This window comes from Delphinapterus leucas, chromosome 13 (assembly GCF_059928025.1).
Source record: "Delphinapterus leucas isolate spDelLeu-1000000601 "Yukka" chromosome 13, BTC_Dleu_Yukka2, whole genome shotgun sequence".
Lineage (NCBI taxonomy): Eukaryota > Metazoa > Chordata > Mammalia > Artiodactyla > Monodontidae > Delphinapterus > Delphinapterus leucas.
The window spans coordinates 81,077,235-81,096,855 of NC_143141.1; positions in this window are offsets into that span (position 1 = coordinate 81,077,235).

Consider the following 19,621-nt stretch of genomic DNA (forward strand, 5'->3'; position numbering starts at 1 on the left):
ATTGCAATTCCCATTTTAACTCTCCCATATAAATTTATGTGACATCTTTTACTACATGGATTTAACAGCATTTCATTTTGCAAGTAAGAACCCTGCTTCCCCATCATTCTCAGACTCTAATAATATGCATAAGTCAGAAACCAACATTTGAAATGTGCCTGGGTTCAGTTTCAAGAGAGTCCTTGAAGTGCGTTCATGACACATCTTGGTCCATCAAATACATGTCTCTTAGAGGAAGGTAAACATAGATTCTGCTTCTCAACAGACCCTGGTGAAGTGGGTTTCTTTTTCTTTTCTGCCAACTGAAAGACCTTGATTTCAATCTGATCTTAAAATTCTTTGAATTCTTTCATTTCTCACAAATGGTTTCAATCTCATTTCTTCTAGGAGACATTTGAGAGAAAGCCAATTACAGGAGAACGCATTTTTTGTGAGGAATAATGAGGCATTGTCAATAAAGTGGGTGGTGCTCCCAGGAAGAATATCACCAGAGAAAAATTCAAGATAAGCAGCATCGTTTTCTTCAAAATGGTCCCTCTCCCAAACATAAGGAGAACAATTAAGCATAATCAAGTTTAAAATATGTTTTTAAATGTTGCTCAAATTTTCAAGTATAAAGACACATATTTATGAATCTAAGTATATAGGCTAGAAACTGAGGTACAAATTTTCAAAACTATTCTATAAATAGGTTTTATAACATTGTAAATGAGGAGAGAAGACTTGTCTAAGGCTTGGAGGACTTGCCTAAGATCTAACAGCTATTAAAAGTATCACCAGAACCAGGCTTAGGCTCTCACTTCCTAATCCACCTCACCTCCCTTACCACCCTATGTAAAATCCCAGTGTGGGGAATTAGATAGGGGACTTTCTCACCCATGTGTTAATTTAGCTTGTCTGAATCAGTTCATATTCTCCTGTGGGAAGAAATTCAGTATTTCTCTCTAAACTTGGAAACTTTTATAAGGGTAAGAAACTCAAGAAGTAATGAATTTTAAGACTCATTTCACACTAAAAATGATTTCTGACACCACCTAGCATTCCTGTTGTATTACTCAATGTGTCCTGAGAGGTAACCAGCATATAAGTTAAAGGATATTTGTTTCATAGGGAAGTTTGGTAACAGCCAAGAAAATTGAGTCCAAGTGAAAGCCCTTCTATTCATTATTCATAAATTCAAATAATATCTTTTATGGTTGGCAGCACATGGAACTCATTCTGGTCTCTTTTTTAAATTCTTGTTTTTTTATTTTCATTTCCCCAAAGAAGTCAATAATTTTGAAGTTAGCAGATGGACAATAGCTTAGCTAATGACTATCTGATCTGAGAACTAAAACCTTCCTTCCATCCTAAGGAGTTATTTCACTTGAAATTGAAATGGATTTAACTGTTGCAGACCCTGAGAGCTACGCTGGAGATCCCACATTTCTCCAAACTTCCAGCAAAGAATGGACCACAGCCTGCAAGCTGTGACACTTTTAAGGTAATTGGGGAGAGAGGGAGGGTCCTGCACAGGTGAAAGTTTCATATTGGTGAATATGGCAGGTGACATATCCATTAATATCGTTTACGCTAAGCAACTAACTCTTCCAGAAGCAGCACGCTCAGTGGACTCACACTTACCGCTGACTTCTCCCACCCCTTTCTAAAGAATTTCAAAATGCTCAAATTTCTGAAAACCTCCAAAACAAGAAGTGTTTGGAATTAAGACTTTCCTAAAGGTACTGGTATTGCAATGGTCTGTTAGGATCCTTGACCTCAAACCCTTAAAAGTTGAAGCTGATTGGTTTCCACTTCAGCCTGACCTGGATTCTGGGATCAGTACTGGAGGCAGGCAGCGAAGGGATACAGAGTCAAGTGCAATGGTATTTGCTATGAAGTACAACGGAAATAGCTCACTTATTCAGCTTTTTCAACCATCTTCTTTATTCTGCTCCAAATCAATGCATGTAAGGGCTAGACTTCTGCCTTGACCTTCATGCTCCTCCATGATTAAAATTCTGTCCTGAACTCCCATTGCTCCCAAAGCTCTTCACTGCCTTATCTAACAATTTCCCTCTCCAGGGATGATGTTTTCTGTCCCTAAAAAACACATTTTTATGACTATATCTCCTAGATTGGTAACCATCCAGTACAACCTCTGCAAAAGTCCTAATTAGTGATTTTTGTTTTTTACTTTGTCCAGTGTCCTGCCTCTCTTTTTCTCACTATAATCATCACCTAATTTGAGATAGAGCTCAAATTTATGTCCCTACATGCCTGAATCTACACAAAGGAAAATAGCCTCTAATATACGGCACTTCTCCTCTTCTAGAGCTCCTTGGATGTCAGCAAAGATTCAAGCAAAAACTCTGGACTGAATTTTAGGTAAGATATTTAAAGGAGGAACAATGGAAAGTAGCACTGAAACCTGCATTTAGAGTTTCCAAGGCCCCCCATCTCAACTGAGTTGCCCTTCACATTGAACCAGAGGCATGGTTAGGAAATGAGTGACTGTGGGTAGTCCTACCTTTTCCCAGGTAGCTTATATATTGCCGCGATTTCTTCTGTCTAATATTAGATGAAATAGGGATGAAACATAACAGTTCCATCCTTGACCACTTTCAATCAACTATAACAATTAATTTCATAAATTATATCAGGGCTTCTGACCTCACTTTCTTCCAAGGAGAAGTTTCTTTCACCCTTTTTCTTCCTAAAGTTTTAGTGTTCCGAAGAACTCCAGAAGCAAAAAGCACTGAAAAAAAAAAGTTCTGTTGAGTGGAACAGGGATATAGATCCCCTTAATGGAAATGTATCTTTAACCTTGAATATTTTTTCTCTGAACTGTTCAACCTCAAACTCTCCATTATGAAATGCATTGGCCTTAGACCTTGTTTGATTTCAGTTTGCTGTTTGAACTGAAGCCACACACCCTTCAGAAAGCTGCTCTTCCCCTCCTGGGTGCAGTCAGTCACCCTGGGTCCCTTTTCTTCCTGACAGGGTGGATTTTTTGTTTTATTTTGTGTTATTTTATTCACTGAGAAAATGTCAAAGCGGGGGGGGTTCTTGGAATTCTTCGAACATGAGCCCACGTTTCATAGACGAGGAAACCAAAATGAGGAAAAAAGTGATAGATCAAAAGCCACCCAGCTAGAACACAGATCACTCAACTCTTAACTCATTAAGCCATTAAGTAATTCATTAAGTTACTGAGTTTCTACTCCATGCCAGGCTCCACACTGGGTTCCGTGAATACAGAAAACACAGTCCCTGCCCTCCGGAATCCCGTGCACCCCACTGCTTCCTCCTTGAAACTCAGACGCAGACAGCCACCATTTAAGATAGTTGTCTTCCAGCAGACCCCAAACTACACTTTCTTAAGAAGCTTCTGGAGGCTTTTCATTTTGTCAGCCTCAGAGGACAATATCATTGGACTAAAGGGTGGATGCCTTTTCACTAAGCTTATCAGTTGAGACCCTGCACAGGAGAAGAAGACAACACGTCTGACTGCCCGCATCTACCTTGATCTCTCAGTGGTCCTGCCATCAGTGGGCAGAATTTGAACTGGAGCATCTCTTAAACCCAGATGCAGAAGACTCTCCTTCATCTTTGTTCCTGTTGCGCCCTGTGCTACTTGGCGTGTGCATCTGTCTCCCCACTAGATTTGAGCTTCTTGAGGACCATAATCATGAATTCTGCAGTGCTTAACATGGTGCCAGGCACACAGTAGACTCATAACAAATGACTTTCAAACCCATTAACAATATTCACATATCTAACTTAGCTTGGAGTGGGACTGCTATGGAGATAAGTGCTAAAGAAAGGGATTTAGGGATGTGAGTCTGTTCCGCATCCCTGTAGCACCTGAAAGTGTTTGTACCTGTCACTTTCAATTCTTGGAGTCACCGCGTGCAAAGCAGGCACCCTTTGGCAAGGAGGGCAAGGCGTCCCTGGGCTCCCTGCTACTGAGCCTGGAGCGCCCGGCTTGAAGCTGCTTCACTGAGTTTGTGGAATCCAAAACTGTGCAGGGACCAGGAGCGATGCAGATGAAGTCGCATGGAACAGAGAGGTTAGCACATTCTGTCAGCTCCCACTTTATATTCACAGTGAAAACAGCAATAGAAAGGTTTTCAAGCATAAAAAGATTTTCTACTACAACTACTCCAAAAAGAAAAATGCCTCACCAAGAGCATCTTCGCTTGGACGTCAAACTGCTCTACTGAGAGCATTTTTAATCAATAAATCCAAAGAGGAGAGATGAATGGAATTTACAAAGAAACACCCAGAGATGATAAATGAAGACACTCACTGTACTTCTGTGGGTGAAGAGTCAGCACACACTTGCGCTTCTGCTCTGGAGGCTCGCAGCCCTGCCATTGAACCGATTCCACCGAGTCCACGGATATAGTGGCCTGAGCAGTACCAAGGTTCCTTGGGACATGTACTGTCACCAAGAGGATTCCAACTGTGCAGATTGGTCAGTCTCCACTGGGGTCCCTAAAGAACAGGAAAAGATGATGAAAGACAGAAGAAGAGGGTAACCAAGAAGTGCTGGGCCTTGAACTGCTACCCTATTTCGCTGGGTGCCTTTAATATTATGGAGAATCGTACAAGTCCTGGATTCCCAATCACAACTAACTTAAATCACTATTTAGAAACTTAGTATGAGTCATAGTTGGCTTCCTACATCTTTGCTTGTCATGAGAAAATTCTGAGGAAGAAGAAGACTTTTTTTACTCTAAAACTTTGGCATTTGGGGCTAGAGACATCTGCTACCAGGAAGAATAAAGAAAGGAAGTGAAGGAGGAAGGAGGGGAGATTCTGTAACTTCTTGAGTTGGCATTATTGCCCAAGGCTGTGAGGGAATAGCAAGTATTGAATGTAAGCTTTAAAATAAGAGGAACCTGTGTTTTTCCTCTGCTCACGTTTTCTCAAAAGCTCTTTGTAAACTTTCTAAAACTCTGATCTAAAAGTCATGGCATCTTACTAGGGTGAACGCAGTTCCTAGCACACAGTAGGTTCTTAATACACAGTGATTGTTATGACATGACTTGGTTGGGTTCACTAATCATAATGCAAATTGGGGCAGAAGTTTTCCTCAAGTCCCAGCAAACAAGCTCACCTCCTCTGCCTCCCTGATTATGTAGATATGAACACGTTAAGAGTCTCAACCAGGTTAGAATATCCCCCACGCAGGGTCTTGTAGAGAATAAATGTCACCAGCAGCAATTCTAGGAAGAGGATGCGCTCTATAAAAAGTTACGCTGACCCTTGCCAGCTTCCCATGGTTGGCCTTAGTGCACTCACAAAAGGAACAGGAAGTTCCTCCTGCCCTGAAGAACTCACAGTCTGGGGTGGAAAGGGAGGGATAAAACAGACATGCAACAAATAACTCCCGTAGAATCTGATAAGAACAATACAGAGGAGAGCATAGGTATTGTAGGATGTCAGAGTGTTGGCTGAATAGTTCTGTGTGTGGTGCTGAGATGCAGTGGTAGGAGGTGGTCTAGAAAGAAGGCAGCATTTGAGTTAGAGCTTGAAACACTTGTTGCAGTTCATCGGTAGGGGAGGAAGCGGAAGGGCATGTTTATCAGTCAGACTCCCAACAGGAAGCAGATGACACTCTCAAAATGGGGTGATTTCAGGAGAGTTTATTTCAAAGGGGCTATTTCTGAAGGTGTGGGTGAGAGAAACCACAGTAACCCAGGGGAGAGTGCAATAACCCACAACTGGTAGAGGCTGCATTCTTTCCAATCCCTAGCTGGAAAGAATGTGTAATTACTAAAACTCAGAAAGAGACAGTCATATATTGTTGGACATCTGGAAAGGAACAGTGACCGCTAGTCAAGGGACACAGCCGGTGTGAGGTGACATTGCATGAAGAGGGCCAGAAATGCATAGTCTGACCTAATTCTCCTCCCTCTAATCTCCTGAAGGGGGGTGTCCTTATTGGCCAAACCCATCAGGAAGCCAAAGGGCAAGCGAACCCATTCAATGTAGTCAATGCAGGTTTCAGAAGTTTAGAGTGAGCCTGGAGGGGCCAATAAAAGGTGTGCACCCAGGACTGAACTTGAAGTCATAATATGAGCAAAGGCATGACGTGGGAAAGTGAGGACCTACCCAGGGAAGAGGGAGAAGCTGAGATCGCCAATAACTCACAAAGGTAGCAGTGGGAGATGAGACATCCCTCCCGCCCAAGCCTGGGGCTCTCTGTTAAAGGTCTTTACTGCAGCCTTGGGAAGGTAATCTTTCATCAGCAAGCCTTAGCTACAAGGCCCTTCTCCTTGAAGCTCAGTTCCCACTGTGATCACTGCTACAGGTGTGGCCCTCCCTCCCCTCATCCCCTCATCCTCTCATCCTCTCCTACCTTGGCCCCTTCTCATGCTCTGAGACCTACAGTAGAGGTCAGCGGAGAGTACCAGGTGGGCTGTGAATCTTAGTGTCCATTTCATGAAGCTGCTCCCCACAGCCTGGGTTGAGAGCATCAGCAGGAATAACCCAGGCCCGGAAATATCATTAGTAACAATAACAATGTCACCAGCACCGGGCCTTGCTGTGTATCATCCTTTATCTGTAGCCTCTATTCCAAACTGGAGCCACTAGGTCTGAATTTTAACTCAACCAGGGCTCAGAATCCATCCTGATATCAAAAAGTGGAATTTATTCTGTGCTTGAGTTCCTTCTCTGATAACTTGCCTCCTGTTGCAGGCCATTCCCAGGTTTTGAGACTGCCTCGCTCAGGAATCTACCTGGTGACACCCCAAAGAAGAGGAATAAGACCCAGCAGAGATGCTTACAGGAGAAGAAATGCACAGATAATGGAAGTATATTGTAGATGCTGCAACACGTCCGGCCTAGTTCTAGACACGAAACTACTGCTTACTTTGCATCTCAGCTTAAGTAGTACTTCCTTGCAGAAGTATTTTCCAACTCATGAGTCTAAATTAATTATCCTTTTGATATTCTCTAATAGATCCAGTTCCTTTCTTTCAGAGTGCTTATCATGGGCTGTCATACAGGTTATATACTGCCCAACTCCACAGAACACCATTCATATGGACTACAATGTGAATGGCTCCCCCTGGAGGTGTGCAGTGCACAGCCATAGATTTTTTGATTAATTATTTGATTAATGTCTCTCTCCCACACACAGCAGTAAGCAGCAACTTGCAGCAAGCAAGAGCAAACGGTAGCTGGAAGCAAGATCTTACTTCCTGAAGCGGGAGTCCTGACCACTAGACCACAGGGGCCAGCGGCTAGTACCTGGATCCCCAGCTCTTGCCTGCCTTGTCAAGAATGAATTCAGGGGAGGAGGCAGAAGGTAAAGAGAAAAGTAAAAAGTTTATTGGAAAAGTGAAGTACATGCAGAAAGATGCACGGGAGAACTCAGAGAGAGAGGTGTGCCTTTTTCCTGGTCTCTGTCTTCTTTCCAGACGATCATTTTGTTTTGTCCCCCCTGGCTAATTTGTCTAAGGACCCTCCCCTTAGGTGCTCACACACCTCTCAGCCAAGATGGATCTCAACACAAAGGATTCTGGGGGAAGAAAGACTCATTATGGCCAGGCGCTGTCCTCTGACTTTTGATCCCCAAGGAACCTTTCTGAGCATGTGTAGTGTCTCCCTTGCCCCAACGAGGGCGAAGCAGAGATCCCTTGATCCTTTACTCAAACGAGGTTTTGCCCCATTTATTCTTGCCATGGCTGTTATCTTAAGGCATCCATAAGAGACAAAGCTTGGCTACTTACCCTGTCTCTGTCATTGCTTCCATTTCAGAGAGTAAAGAGGAGACTGATTGTAAATGCCTAACCTGGAGCCCACCTATCTCCTGTCTCAGGAAATGCAAACAGGGAGGTTAGTTGTAAGTGTCCAGCCTGAAGCCCTCTATTTTCTGCCTCATGAAATGTAAACGGGAGGCCAGTTGTAAATGTCTAACCTGGGGCCATCTATCTCCTGCCACACCAGTACCCTAGGACATGGTTTCTGACACATAGTAGGCATTCAATTAATGTTTAATGAATAGTTAATAAACCGCCTGAAACAGAAATTTTATAGATTAGAAGCTAAAATTCAGAGAGTTCAAACAGCCTGTCCCTGTTCACTTGAGAGTTAGTAAAGAGTTAATAAGGGATGGAGTCAGAACTTAAATCCAAAATTTTACGGTACATGTGTTTTTCATTGTTCCATGCAGTCTTCAAAATATAGTGAAATAACCTATATTGAAATCTGACTGGAAGAAAAATGGAGATCAGTAAATGTGAGGTCAAGGGAGACTGACGCCCTTACTGACCTCTCCCAGCACCAGCTTAGCAAGAGCCTCTCGGATAGTTTGTAAGATCCTTGCCAACCAGAGCATCCTATCTAGCCTTCCTACTGTGTCAGTAAAGAGGGAACAGGCAGTTACCGAGAGGAATAACTCAGAGTGCCTTAGACCAGTGATTTATAACCTGGTGACAGCCTCTTGCCGCCTCCCTCATCATTTTCCCAGCATGACCCTACAGGGGGAAGCACCAGCCGGGACCCCTCCATCCTCACTGGTATGCAACATCCCGGTACCTCTGTGTGTGTACTGGGGCTGCCTGCCTTTCTGCCTTGTTCGGCAGCGAGGGAGTGGACGGCTCTTTTTTCCTCCTAACGACAGATCTCCCCAGAAGCGCGGTTAGTTTATGGCCTTCCAGTTTATCCTTTACAGGCCCCATTTTTCCCCATGTCACTGACTCAGGTGATTAAAACTTATAGCCACCGTAAAGTTGGTATACAAGATGTCAAAATATTTTCATTTGTTTCGGGCTTTTCAATGGCAAAGAAAAAAGAAACAATTGTACACTGAGTATTTATGGCTCACTTTTATCAACCTCTGAGGTAAACGGTTTGCTTTTCTAAGTGGCCGGCTGCAGGCATTTTGCTCACCAGTGTGCACTCGGTCTGGCCAGGCTTTATAAGGATTTATTTATTTACTATGTAAATATTTCAACAAATATATGTTTAAACAGGGTCTCCTTCCAGAACAGGCAGGTACAAGTCAGGAAAGACAAGGAGAATCTGGATGGCGAGTGCTTCCTGGAGCACCTCCCCTCTCCTGCCTGCCTTTTGCCATTGTTCTTCTTAAATGAGCCTTGAGCCTTGAAGCAATAAGTCTCCAAGTGTGTATGAGGAAATGTATGAGGAACACATAGCTGGTTTGCATCCATCAATCCCCATGCAAGCGCATTCCTAAGAAGCCATTGCAAAATTCATTTTTCATCGTAATAAGAAGGATGGTTGACTTGTTCGGATTTTTACACATTCCTTCATTGAAGCCTTCTGTGTAAATATTTAAGTGGTGCAGAATTCCTTACACGTTTGCCCCCCTGTGCAGAGCAGGCCACTTTCTGCCTACACAGGCCAGGCATGTCTGTGCATTAAGGAACATTGTCAGCATACACTTGGTTCATGCAGCTCTTGAAAGAAATTCCTTATGTAATGTTTTGACATTTTTTACTCTGATAAGAGATTTTAGGGATAGGGTCATTCCGGCCCCAATCTAATTATTGCCAGAAAGTAACAGAAGAATGTTAAAGGTTAAAAATGCATTATTTAGCCAAGAGACTCAAGAGGCTTGAAGGATAAATGCATATACTTTTTAAAAATAAAAATCTTTTATTTATAGAACATAAAAAGTAAAGTTTGACAAGAAAAATAAAAGAAAGTGACAGAAGAAAAGTCAGTGAACCAGACATAAGAGGCTGTAGCCCCAGTTTCGGTACACTGGCCGTTTACTCATCATTATCGCTTTGATGTACATTATCATCAGTTTCATTGTGCATCTCTGAACAATGACTATAACAAGATGCTCGTCTCACTGTAGATATTGTGTAGTATCCATTGAAATAAAATAGAGGATCTCAGGGATCTGTGAAAAGTTGAACAAATCATCCTTGCTCTCTGGAAATCTCCAGTGGAATTGACATCAGGTAACTAATAGGCCATGCTGAGCAGTTATGCATTCTTTTTTTTTTTTTGCACAGGCTCCGGACGCGCGGGCTCAGCGGCCACGGCTCAGGGGCCCAGCCGCTCTGCGGCATGTGGGATCTTCCCGGACCGGGGCACGAACCCGTGTCCCATTGGCAGGTGGACTCTCAACCACTGCGCCACCAGGGAAGCCCTGCATTCTTTTAAATGTTTGCTTTTGACATGTCACAACAACTTTTGAATGAGCCCTCAAGAACCAGGTAGCATTTTGATGCACATAACGGGCAGGAGAGGAAGTGTTTTAAGATGAGTTTGGAGACATAACCAGGTGTCACATCATGTGAGACATTGCAAATGTGGTAAAGAATCTGGATTTTATCTTTAAGGCAGAGAAGCTGTTGGAGGATTCTGGGCAGGGAGTCACCTCTGCCCTGATGCGTATATTAAGAGACCACTGGGATTGTTCTGTGCACACCACACCGCGACAGCAGAAAGAACACTTTGATTTTCCAGGTGTGCAAGCAAGAGATGAGGATGACTTGAAGGAAGAAGGATTTGGAATATGCTTTGGAGATGAGCTGAAAAAGATTTGCTAGTAGATGAGATGTGAAGCATAAGGATAAAGAAAAAATAAATAATGACCCTCAAGTGGTACTTGAGCAGCTAGGTGAATGCAAATGTCATTTATCCAGATACTAGAGGAAGGAGTCAGTTTGGGATGGCAGTTGGGAATCCTGCTTTGGTCATGTTAATCTGAAATGCCTCGTAGGCATCCCGCTGGCCTAAAGCTACATAGCAGTGCCATCCCTGTTTATCAGTGAGAATGCCTGCAAAACCAAAAATGTTTGTGCTTCACCTCTGGGATCTGCATCAACTAAATAAAATAAAATTAGCTAGAATGAATTACAGTTTACAGAATCTGTTCGAATTGTATTAATAAGGACATTTGGGGGTTTGGTGTCAGAAATTCAAGGGTAACTGATTTCTTTCAATAGAAAAATCTAGGGGCTCTTGAAATGGAAAAACTCCAAGGGAAGATGTACACGTTACTGAATCTGGGTGCTCAAATTACGTCACAGAAATCTGTTCCTCAGTTCAGCTTTCATTAAACTAGCTTCGTTCTCAGGAAGGATCCCCCAAAGGATGGCAAAAATTCTCAGGGTCAATTCTAATTTTGCTTCCTACTAGCATAGCAATGCCAGAGGAAAAAGGGAACCTTTTCAAGATCAAGGTGTAGGCAGGTTTGGTTTCTCCTGAGGCTTCTCTCCTCAGATGGCCACCCTCTGGCTGCTTCCTCCCGTGGTAGTCCCTCTATGCTTGCGCATACCTGTCATCTCTTCCTTTTCTTATAAAGGACACCACTAATATTGGATTAGGATCCATCCTAATAGCCTCATTCTAATTTAATCACCTCTTTGAGAAATGGAATATTTCCTGCCATATCAATAAACAAAGGATGTCATAGTCATCAACGATTGCAGCCCTCCAACGTGAGGCCGAGGAACTCGGAGCTGAAAAGAATGCCCGCCATCTAGCAGCCATCAGACTGCAGCCACTCCCCGCAGTGAGCCCTGAGGAAACTCAGGATGTACCAGGATGCTGGCCCCAGATAGCTGAGGTGCAGATCAAAGGGATGATTTCAATGAGCCCAGACTCCTGCATCCTCCCATGCATAGAAAAGCTCTAAATTCCTTAACTTGAGATATCTGGTTTTCTTTAATAACAATAATCTTTTTGACATTCCGACTACCTGTCCTTTGTTACAAAACTCCTCTATATCCTGGCTCCTCCCAACGCCTCCGAGCAGTTTCTAGAGTTATCTGAAACACTGTCTTCCCAGGCTGCAGTCCTCATTTTGTCCCAAATAAAACTTAACTCTCAACTCTCACGTTGTGGATATATTTTTTTAGTCAACCTCTTTGAATATCCTGTATCCAAATACTGTTACACTATGAAGTACTGGGGTTTGGGACTTCAACATATGAATTTGGGAGGACACAATATCTACCATAACAAATGAAATACTCTGTCTTCAAAATTCTAACTACTTAAAATTTAACCTAAGGGAATGTTTTAAACATACACATTAATGTATCCAATGGGAAATTGTAAAAATTGAAATAGCTGATAAATAATTTTAGATTGACTTTATAGTCATTTTCTGATCATTAAAATTATAGAAATAAAGACGATATGAAAATTAAGTACGTAAGTGAAAATTCTATGATTTTCATCATACAGCTAGGTCTCACTAACGAAAGATAATTACGGGAGATTCATTGAGCTGCCACGAGAGGGAGTGCTAACCAAGAGTTGGGACGTAAGTAAAGAGGCATCTGGAGCATGCTGGTGTCTTAGGGCTCAAAAACAACAGAGAGGAAGAGAAAATCAAGAGATGGTAATGGTAGCTACAGAAATGACAAAGGCACTTCCATAGAAAATCAGGGTACTCAGGGAATAACTTAATAATTACCAACAGGATCTCTCTCCTAGGAAAGAAATGTTTCTCGATACTCATCTTCCCCACTTCTGCATCCTAAATCCTTCCAGTGAAGGTCATTCGTAGGATGTACACTTGATATGCAATCTGTAATGTGTTCTATTTGTTTAGTGGTTGCGTTGATGTGGTTTTTCCCTCTACCAATTACATTTTTTCTTATGCCACCATCATGGTCTCTGAATAGTCAAACGGGTGCTGAGAGGGACTCTTAAGTTATGTGAGTCTTTGTAAAATTGGCAACTGGAACTTCATGGCTGCATTAAGTGAACCAGAGGATTAAGTATGCATAGGACTTCTACTCTTCTCTTGAAGAGTAGAAGGGGACAATAATGACATCTTGGGTGTGGTCTGTGCAAAGGGGACTGCAGTGGAGAAACCTGAGTTTGGAACTTAGATCACTCTCTGAGAGCTAAAAACACAAGTGTCAGAACCGTGTAAAATTGCACTTAAATTCCAACCCTACATTTGACTCATTTTCAGAGCTTGGACGAATTACTTCTCTCTTGACCTTCATTTCTTCCTCTGTAAAAATACCTCACAGGCTATGAGAATTAGATATGGTGTATGTAAAACCTAGCACCACGTTGAGTTCACAGCAGCTGCCCAGTAATTGGATTATTATTTTAGCCTAAAATCACACAAATTGATGAGTAGCTACCTATGTGGAGGCATGGGAGGGGCTGCAGTTCCTAGGCTGAGAGGGTAAATTCAGTTGGGGAAGGGTTGAGGCAGAAGTCAGATTAGGGCTGTAGATCTAAACTCTCCTCTCCAACCTAGGCTTACCAACAACAAAGCTCACGTTTTGAGCCCTGACTCAACTTCTGTCACTTAAGAATTTGGTAGCAAGAGAGAAGTGCTACCTGTTAGTCCTCAGAAACCACCAACATCTGGCATTTGTCCCAAGGTCTGACACAGATTAACACCAATTAACTGTTGACTGAATCAAGTCATAAGGGCGTGAATTAGAGATGGGAACACAGCTATCACAAAGCGACAAAGTTTTTATGGAACCCCAAACTCACCACAAAATGATGTTTTAATGTTACCTTAAGTTAATGTGTTAATAAAAATTGATAGTAATTGATATGAAGCCATTTTTCAGACGCTCACATAAACTTATTTATTTACAAATGCTTGCTAAAAACAGCTACTGATTTAACAAACTGTTTGATGTCTCTTTTATCTTCAGAGTAGAAGTCAGTTGGGGACAAGGTCCAGTTGGTGGGGCAAAGACGTCAAGGAGTGGAGAGCTTCTGAGAAATTCAACTTGGCAACAAAGTAAGATGCTGATAACAATAAATAAGAGAGCTGCAGTGTAGGAACATTTAAAGAAGGAAGAAAGAAGCTCTCAGCACCTCATTGCATATTCTTGAGAGGGAACATACTTGTATTTTGGCCAGGAGAGTGATATGGCATTGTTCCTATGTCACCAAGAATGGGTCAGAGTATATTCACTATGAGGTAATGATAAGGATGAGAAGTGTGTAATATTCTTAGGAAAGATTTTTATCATAGTTGAGGGTTTTTTTTTAAGTTTTAGTGTTTGGCATCCTGTCTCTGCTTTCTGGAATACTCATTTATGGCGATACCTTTATCTGTTATTGTTCCCCTAATCTAACATTTATGAGCTGAGAGTTGGCTATTTTGTTTAACTTTTATAGTTCCATATATCACCAAATGGAATCTCACTTTTCAAAGTTAGCTTCATCCAACACAATTCACTTTTAAAAGAACAGAAGTTTCCACTGTCTTTACAGTTGTTGCTATTGTTTTAATTAAAGTTGGCACATTTAGCATATGGAACTCAATTTTCTTTCCAGAAGCCCAGGGGTTCTTGAACTAATGAAAAAAATCAGACCTATTCAATATGGACAGAACTATATCGCTGTTATAATTCTTCAGGAATGGGAAGATTTTATATAAAATGTAATATACGAAACATAATATCAATACATGAAACATAAGGTTATGCATATTTACTGTCTGCCTGCTCTACAGACACTGCACTGGCCAACTTGAGAGAAGTGTTATCCCCAAAATTAATAGATGCTGTTAAAAAGCAGAAGTGGTTCTCCATAGTCTAATAAGATTGAGAAACACTGAGTTAAACAGAATTAGGATTTCTTTTTTGTAGGGCTTTTCAGCACATTCAATGAGTTAATACAAGTGGAAAAGCTCTCGGGAGGCGGGGGGGAGTATAACATGTATGCAATATTTCTCAAACTTATTAGATCATGGAACAGTCTTCCTCTGAGAAGCATGTTTTGGGACCAGCGTTTGGCAGATGACACGTTGGAAAACCAGGAAGCCATGCTGTAAAGGATGCTAAGATGGTGAAGTCACAGGCTTCGTCTGTGGGAGGCTCGCAGTCAGAGTAGATAATAAGACAAAGACCCAAATAACTACAATCAGAAGAAGAAACTGCAAATGTTCTGAGATATGGACAAAGTTCTGAGGTTATCCCTCAGCGATGTTTACTGAACACAAATTTAAAGGAACCGAGTTGATATTTTCTCAAGTATGGATTTTAAGGGGTTTTTTTAACTACCATTATCTCTCTCTACCAAGCATTTTACAAATGTAATCTTTAACCTCAGAGGAACTCTGCAAGGAGGGGACTATCTCTCGTATGGGTCTTGAAGCTGATGTCTAGAGAGTGGAGGGGTCCTGACAGCCTTAGACGTCTCCTCCACGAAGCACCTGGGATTTGGTTCCAGGTCTGCCTGCCTGACTCCAGAGCTGCAGCTCTCTCCACTCCCACTGGGCAAAAAGGTGGTAGTACTTTCCTCTAAAATAGAGTCATACAATTGAAGTATTGAAGCATAGGAAAATACAGAAATAATAAGCAATAATGTTGAACCATTCAGGCATGACCAAGAGAAAATTCCTTTGCACTGAGGTTTAATGTTTGCCTCTAAAATGAAACAAAACAAAAATAACTTTTAAGATCAGTTTTCCAAGAAAATGCCAAAATAAGGGAAAAAATAAAGTCCATAATATTGATATACTTACAGTCAACTAATAGAAAAAGAGAAGAGTGTAGATACCAACGAAAAGCTTAGATACATGTCCTGTAACCTTTCCAAATCTTAATCATTTTCTTCTAGTGCTCTTTACTTCTATGCTATGTTTGCTCTTTTTGAATACCAGCATCATATTTGAGTTTGAAATACATCTGTGTTTTTTTCCATTTATTCTCAAGTAGAGTAGTTCATGAGATAACCTCACATATAGATTTCAAGCGTGTATTATGCCCATTTGCCACTACGAGGTCAGAATTTCAATCACTTTGCTCATCAGGAGATTGAAAATCTAAAGGTTAAATGTACCCAAACATTCAAAATCTATGCTTCAGTTTCTGTGTAGCCGCCATCCCCTGCTTTGGTGGAATAGGTTCAGAGTGGAAGAAGCGGGGGGTGGGGAATTAAGGATTTGGGCATGAAGAAATTAATGGTACTGTAGTAGTTTTCATTGAATGAGAATTATAAATGTCCCTTCAAGGCTATATTTCCAATATGTTTATATACACTGCAGAGGTATTGCTTAAGATCTGCATTGGGAATGTATAAATCTCTGACAATAATAATAATATAATGAGACCATAATTTTGGACACAGTGTTTAGCGTACACGTGTACACACACACACATGTAAAAGCACACAATATCCTCTCAAGATGTCATATTTTGAATTTTCTGCCATGTTCAAGAACGTTTTTATGGTTTTTCAAGTAGGCTAAATGCTAATATCTAAAACCAAAGCCAATCCTGATATCTTGCAAGAAATATTCTAAAACCAACCAATCAGCAATCAATAGCTTTTCAGTTCTGCCTTTCTAATACAATTAGAGCAGGTTGTTGTTGAAAGACAGGAGAAATGAAAGGAAATGAATTTAGGCTGAAAATTTTCTAAGATAACAAATTAACATATTCCCCAGAAACTTCGCTAACAATTAGTATTCTATCCTTGGATATTCTATCCAGGGGAGAAAAATGCATTGCAGCTGCTTTATACACATCTGTATCTCTGCTCAGTAAAATATGCCAGGTACTTTAAATCTGCTTATGCAGGAATTAAGCGGAGGTTTTTTCCCCTTTATTCCAAATACTAATATTAAACTGGTGCAAACTCCAGCTTAGGCAATATAGGCCCTCACATTCTTCTTTGCTTTCAAAATCCCTTCTACACTTAGCTCCACTTGGAGAATATTTACAATCCCAGTTTCAACCAATTGGTGGCATCATGTAGCCTGCAACTGTGCAGAGAAGTCATTTAGAAAAATGCAATGTTTTCTCCTGACCAGTTAATTTTGCTAATAAGCAAATGCTCAAAACTTTGAATAAAGAGTGCTCCAAGGTTCACCTTCTGCTTTCCTTCTTCCAAGAAGCTGTCTCTTCCTTCTCTAAAGCTTGACATTTTTTTCTGAATTCTTATGTATCTTTTTTCCTGAGTCTCATTTATTGCTTAGTGTCTTATTCTAAAAATGTTTCATGGGTCTTTGCTGTGCCTTCCCAGTCTCACTGGACACTCATACCACTTAATCTGAATCCCCACCATTAATCACAGTCCTGGATGCAAGGGAGTGTCTTTGGTGGCTACTTTAAGTACCCAAAACATCTATGAAGTAGGAGTTGTATTGGATGATTTCTAAGGGCCCTCTCATCAGGACCATTCTAACATTCTCTCCAGAGCGTTCAATGCACGTTAGAATTACGTGAGGCAGCTTCTAAAAAATGCCACTCCTGCCCCAGAACCATTAATCAGCCTTTCTAGGGGTGGAGCCTGGACATTTAAATCCCCACTAGATGATGCCGATATGTAGCTATTTTGAGAATTACCCGTCTACAATATTCCCTGAAAACAGGCTGGAGCGACATGGTGGGAGTCCAATATATCATCCTATGCAAAACAAACAAGTTTAACCTTTGTCCATGCAGGAATCTGTATAACAAAACCATTCACAAATGCTCATAGAAGGCAAGAAGATAGCTGCAATTCTGAGGACAACTGCTAGGGTTTCCATCAAAATCCCTATTTTAATAGTAAGCAAGAGCAGGCATCCCTTCTTCAGGAAGTTGTCCTTGACTCTCACAAGCTGAGTTCAGTCATCTTCCTCCTCACTTGAGTTTCCTCCTAACATTGCACTTATGTTCCTGTATTGTCCGTCTTCCCCATGAGGCTGTGTGCTCCAGAAGGACAGGATCTGTGTCTTAGTTGTCACTCTAACACTCATGCCTGGTCCATGGTTAGTGAATGTTTTTGCATGAATGAAAGTGTGAATGAACGAATAAATGAATGAGTGAATGGATCAATGTAAAGATTCACAATGGAAAATTTGAACCAAGAGGATGTTAGCAATGGCTTATTGCTATAGTAATTTGGAAGAATGACATATTTGCCATTTTGCCAAGAATATACTTTATTCAATTCTATTATCTTCATTGCAAGAATTCTCATTTGACACAAAAGTGAAGAATATTGTGAGTTCTGCTCACTTCTTGTGAGGCTATGCTTTCTAGCAAATATTCTTTAAAACACAAATGAGTTGTACTGTGCTCAAGATTTCAGACATGTTTTCCAGAGAACCAGCAGCTTTCTCATTTGGGATTATAATGAGAGCTCATAGATTTATGGCAAATCATGAAGGATGCAGTATACACCCAAAACAAAATTCCTTGTCAGGGAATACTTAGTTAAATTATTCCAATCCAACTTTTATGTGTGTGCAAGAAAGGCCTTACACAAAGACGGAATGATGAACATGATAACATTCTGGAATTCAAACACGTGATTTTGTAATATGACTGGAGACCCTTACACAAATCTATTCATGGCCTGATAACTTACTTTTTCTTCCAAAAAACAGGCACCCTTAACACATGGCAGGTACTATGCTTATTTTTCAAGAAACTGAAATGCAATGATGCTTAAAAATGCAAAATAGAACCATGCTTTAATTTATTAAGTAAATGCCTTTTCACTGAATACTTGCTATGTTCCACGTTTGGTGCTTTGGGGAGAAAATAGAAGTTAAAATAAGGCCCTTACCTTAAAGGAAATTTTATTCTAACATGGGAGAATAAAGAATGGTAAATATTTGTAATATTAGACAGGTTGTTATTTCTGCATTAAAATGCTCAAAATAAAGTGCAAGGCTAAAATAAAATGGAGAGATGGGTAATAAGATTACGGGAAAGTGATATTTGAGCAGATGTTCAAAAGGGTCAGGTTTTGATAGGTAGAGATGTGAAGGAGGGCATTACAAATGGAGAAAAATCAAAGCATGATTAAAATTTAGATGGGAATTACCATAGTCAGGGTAAAAAGTTTGGCATTAACTTTGAAGGCAATTAAGAGCAATAGCTAGCACATCTATATATCCTTCTGTCTTTAAATACAATTCAAAGCTGTTAAAACTTATAGCATAACCTTCACTTGTGCATAGAGGAAGGGTTTTGAATATCTCTATGGATCTGCAAATTGTGGTACAGATAGATATGATAAAATGCATGTATTATGTATTATACAGGTTTATATAATATCTGTGTACAAAGAATGCAAAATGTTTCTAAGTTATATCCATATTAACAAGTCTCAGCAATTAACTTAAGGAAAGTATGGTATTTTAATAGCATTTCATTATTGCATTGCTTCATTTTCCTATGCAAACTATATCAGAACACATGAAGTAATTGCAACCCTATACAGCATGTGCAAAAGGTAAGTAAGTTGTTGTAGAAGGACCATGTAAGACTAAGTATTTGAAATGTAATGTTTGCTCTCCAAGCAATTTGCAAGTGGCCATTTAACTGTACAGATCAAAGATTATATTTGCTTTCCTAAAAAACATGAATGAATTAAATGAAATAAGAGGTAGGGTATTATAGTCCGAAACCAATTATAAAAGAAAAGACAGGCACGGTGATACTACTAAAAGAGAAACATGAAGAATTTAAAATACATATGTAGTTTCATGACGGTGCTATTGATAAAAACTTGTCAAGAGGAAGAGCGAGTTTGTAAAGGAGAGTAATAATTCAGTTTGGGACCTGTTGTGTTGAGCTATTAGTGGGACATCCATGTGGAGATATACAATAGTCAAGAGAGAGCTGGTCCTGGAGAGATATACTTTAGAATCATTTGTAATCAATACTCAATACTTGTGAAAGTAGAGGAGATTGAAGAGGAAGAA